We start from the raw sequence: 5826 nt of genomic DNA, 5'->3' as shown, positions 1-5826 counted from the left end.
TAAGTCTTACAAAGGCCTTCGACATGATTTAGCAGCCGGCGCCAGGTGCGTGCCCGCATCTGTTGTGGATTAGCAGTAACATCAAGGCCCAAGATAATGTGATGACGGGCTACGCGAAACCAAGTCTGATCGGGATACACTTCACAATTTCCTAAAGGAATCAGTACGGTCTTCCTTGGATTTATCAGGGCACCCGACGCACGTTCATACCTCCTGAGTAGGGGCCGAATGTGATGAAAATCGTTGTCGCTGCCGATAAAAACACCTACGTCATCAGCGTAAGCGAGACATTTCACAGTGGCAAGATGAATATCCACGCCGCCTATCGTGCGGTCTAGCCCACGCAGCAGTGGGTCCAAAGCAATGACAAAAAGGTACATAGATAAAGGACAGCCCTGTCGCACCGATCTACGAAGAACTATAGGTGGTGTTCTCCATCCATTAATTGTCACCACCGAACTGGCTCCTGTCAGAAAATGGCGAATCACGCGAATGAAGCGGAGGCCAAAGCCCATCCTTTCCATAACGTGCATCAAATAATCGTGGCTCATCCTGTCAAACGCGTTGGCAAAGTCCAGAGAAAGAACACCGGCTGAAAGCCGATGGACGGCGGAGTAAGCGATGATGTCACGATAGGTAGGTGCTGCATTGAAAATGGTCCGCCTCTTAACGCCACAGGACTGAAATGGATGACTTTGTCCATGACTGCCTGTAACTTCGCTGCAACACATCTGGCCGCCAGCTTGTAATCAGCATTCAGCAGCGTAATTGGCCGCAGATCGGTGACACGACACGGACCCCGTTTTTTGGTGATAAGAACAATGTGCCCTTCGAGAAACTGACTCGGGATGACTATGCCGCGAAGCACTTCGTTCACCACTACCGTAAACTTGTCCCCTACAATATCCCAGAAAGTAATATAAAATTCTGTAGGAAGACCGTCGGGTCCAGGCGACTTGCCCGTTGTACTGGCTTTCAAGATCTGTAACACTTCCTGATTAGACACCTCTGTAACCAGCTCTTCACGGTCAGGTTCGGACATGCAGTCGACTAAGTCATGTAATAAAAGTCGCGTGGCCTCTCCGTCCTCTGTAGTGTCGCGAAGGAGCGAAGTATAATAGTCGGAGATGCGGCGTACAATTTCGTGCCGCTGCGATAAGACAATGCCCGCATCAGTTTCTAGCGCATCAATATACTTTTTGCGAGCCTTTTTTTTCTCCCGGGCAAGCTATTAGAGCGACGGCTCCTCGTCATCGATGTGGCATAACGGACGGCTCCGAATCGTTAAACCTCTCGACCTTTCCCGGTGCAGCCTCAGAATCTAGGTTTCAATTTTGCTCAGGCGGAGTCTAATGTTTGCGTCGGGGCCAACAGGTGCATTGATGGCATCCTGTAAGCACTTCTGATAAAATGTTAACGTACGCCTGTGCCAGTAACTCGCTTCTCGACTGTATAATTGCGCCGCTTTCCGCAAAATCGGTTTGGCATGCGCAACCCACCACTCGATGCAGGACCCGTAAGTGTGGAACTTTTCTAAACACTGCTGCCATGCTACACGCATCTCCGCACGGAGCCCTTCGGCACCCAGATGGCCGGTATTTAATTTCCAATATGCCGGAAGAGATTTCGTGCGACAGCACTGCAACCGCAAAGCACACACGTAGCCACAATTATCACTCATGGCGACAGGCAGAACTTCGACTGCACATAAAGTGTCTGTGAGCTCCCGTGAAACGTAGATCCTATCAATTCTACTGGCCCCTCCAGTACAAAAGTGCGTATACTGCGTCATGATGGGATGGTAGTGACGCCACGAATCACGCAAGTCCGCTGCATTTAAAAGGGTAGTCAGTTCAGCACATTCAGTGGGGGTGGGGTATTGGTCAGCAGAGGCAACAATTAAAATCGCCACCGAATATGATGGGGCGAGCCGTAGCCAAAAAGGGGCATATGTCCGTGGTAAAAAAAACGAGCTCTTGTGCGTTTTTGATCAGTCCCCGAGGGCACATAGACGTTGACAAATTGGACTCCCTCAATGACACACGCTAAGTCACGACCATTGGGGAGAAGTTGGATATCCGTAGGTTCAAAAGACGACTTATTATCACTATTCAGATTGTAAAAATTTCATTGTGACCCCGACGTGATTTGAACACGCAACCTTCTGATCTGGAGTCAGACGAGCTACCGTTGCGCCACGGAGTCGACGCTACTTAGGTCTTGTCATGAGTAGGTTCCTCGAACACTTACTGTACCGTCCAAACCTAACAAATAATTACAGTAGGATCCACGAGAGACTCGTCCCAGATGTACTTGCTCTGGCGGGGGTGTAACTCAGTGGTAGAGTGTCTCCTTCGCATGCAGAAAGTCCTGGGTTCAAATCCTAGCTCCTCCAATTTTTGTTTCTCCGTGCAGCAGTACATGAAAACTTTTGCCTATCACCATATTCTATAAAATTCAGTGTACAAGATTCTTCCCGAAGCAAGTGGATTTCGTACTGTTCGACCTCATAGCGGGAGGACGATGACCTGCAAGAGCCTGGGCTGCGATCCCCCCATTGAAATGTTGCTCCAAAGCCTTCGGTATGGCTTGCGGAGTGCATCTGAAACATGTAATTGCAACTCACCGCGACGACCGTCATTTGTTTTTTCGAGATGCTGAAAAATGAAGGGGGCACCCGGGATTGAACCGGGGACCTCTCGATCTGCAGCCGAATGCTCTAAGACTTTTTTATTTTTTACTTTTTTTTTAGGGCCTCCCTTCTCCCCACATACCCCCTGCGGGTTCGGGGGTTAGAATAGGCCCGCGGTATTCCTGCCTGTCGTCAGAGGCGACTAAAAGGAGTCTCACGTGTTTCGGCCTTATGTCATGGTCCCCTCTCGGGTTTGACCTCCATCTTTCTAAATTATTCCGAAGAGCGAACCAATTGGGGAAGGGCGCCTTACATGGTGCACTGTATCCGTCGTGCAATTAGACCTTTAGCCGGCTTTCTCGTCGTTGCAATGGTGTCCCGCTCGTTTTCGATCTCTTGGGCGATTACCACGCTGCACTCTGCAGTGTTTCTTTTATCTGCGACGACGACCTTGGTCAGTTTTGCACCTAAGATCCAGCACGGTAGCCAGTCCGTTGTGGTGGGGCCGCCATGTACCCTCTTGGTTGTAGCCCCCTGACAACACAGGGATCGCTCTACTGATGCCTGCGCCGTTAACTCCCCACGTATGCCAAGGAGTAGATGCCCATCTCCTTGGGGCATCGGGACTCCCGGCAATGGCCATCCTGCCAGGTGGCCTTTGCTGTGGCTGGGTGGCGCCCGTGGGGAGGGCCCTTGGTCGGAGTAGGTGGCATCAGGGTGGATGACACGCAATGAAGCGTGGCACTTCTTCTCTTGCTGGTGGCCAGCCACCAGCAGTCTCTAAGCGTTCGAGGGCCCATTTCAAAGGTAACGTTTATGACCCCAAATCGTTCCCCTCCCTCGCCACATCATGGGAGGAACGAAAGGCATTAAATGCAAGTGAGCAGTATTCGCCCAGATATCTTGTCTGTACCAGAGCGGATGGGGAATCTTTTATGTCCGTGAAGCCTCAGTTCTTTGTCGAGCATTTAGAGGACAAGTTTGGGGAGGTGGAGGGCTTGTCAAAGATGCGGTCCGGATCGGTGTTGATAAAAACGGCGTCCTCCGCCCAGTCGCGGGCCTTGCTCGCTTGTACTAAGCTGGGGGATGTCTCCGTCACTATCACGCCCCATAAAAGTCTGAACATGGTCCAGGGCATTATCTTCCACAGGGATCTCCTTTTACAGTCCGATGACGAGCTGCGCGCCAACTTGGAGCGCCGAGGTGTCCATTTCGTCCGGCGCGTCCACCGGGGTCCGAGGGATCGTCAAGTTGCCACCGGTGCCTTCATCTTGGCCTTCGAGGGTGACACGTTACCTGAGAAGGTCAAGGTGATGGTGTACGGTTGTGATGTCAGGCCTTATATCCCTCCCCCGATGCGGTGCTTCAAGTGTTGGAAGTTCGGCCACATGTCTTCACGCTGTGCTTCCGACCTCGTCTGTCGCGATTGCGGTCGACCATCCCATCCTGATCATCCCTGTGCCCCACCTCCAATCTGTGTGAACTGTGGTGCGCACCATCCGCCTTGCTCGCCAGACTGTCCGATTCTGCAGAAGGAGCGGAAGATCATGGAGATAAAGACTCTCGACCGCCTGACGTACACTGAGGCGAAGCGGAAATATGACCGGCTTCACCCAGTGCGCATGACGGCTTCTTATGCCGCAACTGTCTCTCCTGCTACGGTTCAATCCTCTCCAGCCAGCTCGCAGAGTCGCAGTCCCGCACCTGCCCCCTTGATGGTGGGGGGCACTAAACCCACTGTTGCTCCTGCTCCATCTACTTCAGGAGCAACACCCCCCAACCATCGGGGGCATCAGTTCCCCCTTCCCAGCCGGAGAAGCGTAAGACTTCTTCGGCTACTCTCGTCCGGAAGGGGTCCCTTGGGGACCTCCCTTCACACGTTCCGACCGGTTCCAAAGCCGACAGCCGCAAGTGGCTCAAACAACCGCCGGTCCCTGGTCGTCGGGACACACGGTCGTCGTCTGTCCCTGAGACTGACCCGGTGACGCCCTCCCAGCCTGAACCACCAAAGGCTCAGCGCGAGAAGCAGAAGAAGAAGAAACTCCCCAAGGCCACCGACAATGCGGTGGCACCCATTCCACCGCTTCCTACAAGCTCTGCGTCTGAGGATGAGGTGGAGATTCTGGCGTCCGCTGAGGACATGGATCTCGCCAGTCCCTCGGACGCACTGGCTGGCTGTTCTCCAGGTGGTGACTCAGTAGCAGCAGGGGCCTCGGAGGCGTAATCTGCCTCCCCAGTCCCTCACGCCTTTCCCATCCATGGCTAATACCATCCTCCAATGGAACTGCAGCGGTTTCTTCCACCATCTAGCTGAGCTCCGCCAACTTATCAGCCTTCATCCTTTCCTTTGCATTGCTGTGCAGGAAACTTGGTTTCCAGCACTGCGAACCCCCTTCCTCTGTGGCTATCGGGGTTATTTTAAGAACCGGGCAGCTTATGAAAGGGTGTCTGGTGGCGTCTGCATATATGTCCTTAACTCTCTACACAGCGAGTTTGTACCACTACAAACAGCTTTAGAGGCTGTCGCTGTTCGGGTGTGGACGCCACAGGCTGTTACCGTCTGCAGTATTTACCTTCCACCGGATGGTGCTGTCGGGCAGCATGTCCTGGCTGCTCTGATAGCCCAACTGCCGCCACCTTTCTTGTTGCTGGGCGATTTCAATGCCCACAACCCTCTCTGGGGTGGGACTGTCTCCGATGACCGCGGTCGTGCCGTGGAGCATTTGTTGGCTCAGCTCGACCTTAGCCTCCTGAACACCGGTGCTCCCACACATTTCAGTGTGGCCCACGGCTCGTTCTCGGCCATCGATCTCTCTCTTTGCAGCCCCGGCCTTGTCCCATCTCTCCACTGGAGAGTGCATCCTGACCTGTGTGGTAGTGACCATTTTCCCATCTATTTGTCACTGCCCCAGTGTCATTCTTCTGGGCGCCTGCCCCGCTGGGCTCTCCACAGGGCTGACTGGCCGAGTTTTACTTCCGCGGCAACCGCCGAGTCTCCCCCGCAGGGAGACATTGACGATGTGGTCCATGACTTAACCACGTCCATTATTTCGGCGGCCGAGGCAGCCATCCCCCGCTCTTCTGGTCTCCCTCGGAGGAAGGCTGTACCCTGGTGGTCGCCGGAGATTGCTGAAGCTATTCGCAACCGTCGGCGGGCCCTCCAGCGTCATCGGCGGCACCCGTCTCTCGCGACC

The 5826-nt window shown here is 53.7% G+C and overlaps 2 non-coding genes across 2 annotated transcripts; one reads left to right on the top strand and one right to left on the bottom strand.

Moving 5' to 3' along the window:
• Positions 1-2133: 2133 nt before the first annotated feature.
• Positions 2134-2205, bottom strand: Trnaw-cca (transfer RNA tryptophan (anticodon CCA)). The gene has a single exon. It is a non-coding gene; the product is annotated as a tRNA-Trp (tRNA).
• Positions 2206-2323: 118 nt separating this feature from the next.
• Positions 2324-2395, top strand: Trnaa-cgc (transfer RNA alanine (anticodon CGC)). The gene has a single exon. It is a non-coding gene; the product is annotated as a tRNA-Ala (tRNA).
• The last annotated feature ends 3431 nt before the right edge of the window (positions 2396-5826 follow it).

This window comes from Schistocerca nitens, chromosome 4, assembly GCF_023898315.1.
Source record: "Schistocerca nitens isolate TAMUIC-IGC-003100 chromosome 4, iqSchNite1.1, whole genome shotgun sequence".
Taxonomy (NCBI): Eukaryota; Metazoa; Arthropoda; class Insecta; order Orthoptera; family Acrididae; genus Schistocerca; species Schistocerca nitens.
The sequence above is the reverse complement of the archived record's forward strand: the minus strand, read 5'-3'. Positions and strand labels throughout refer to the sequence as shown.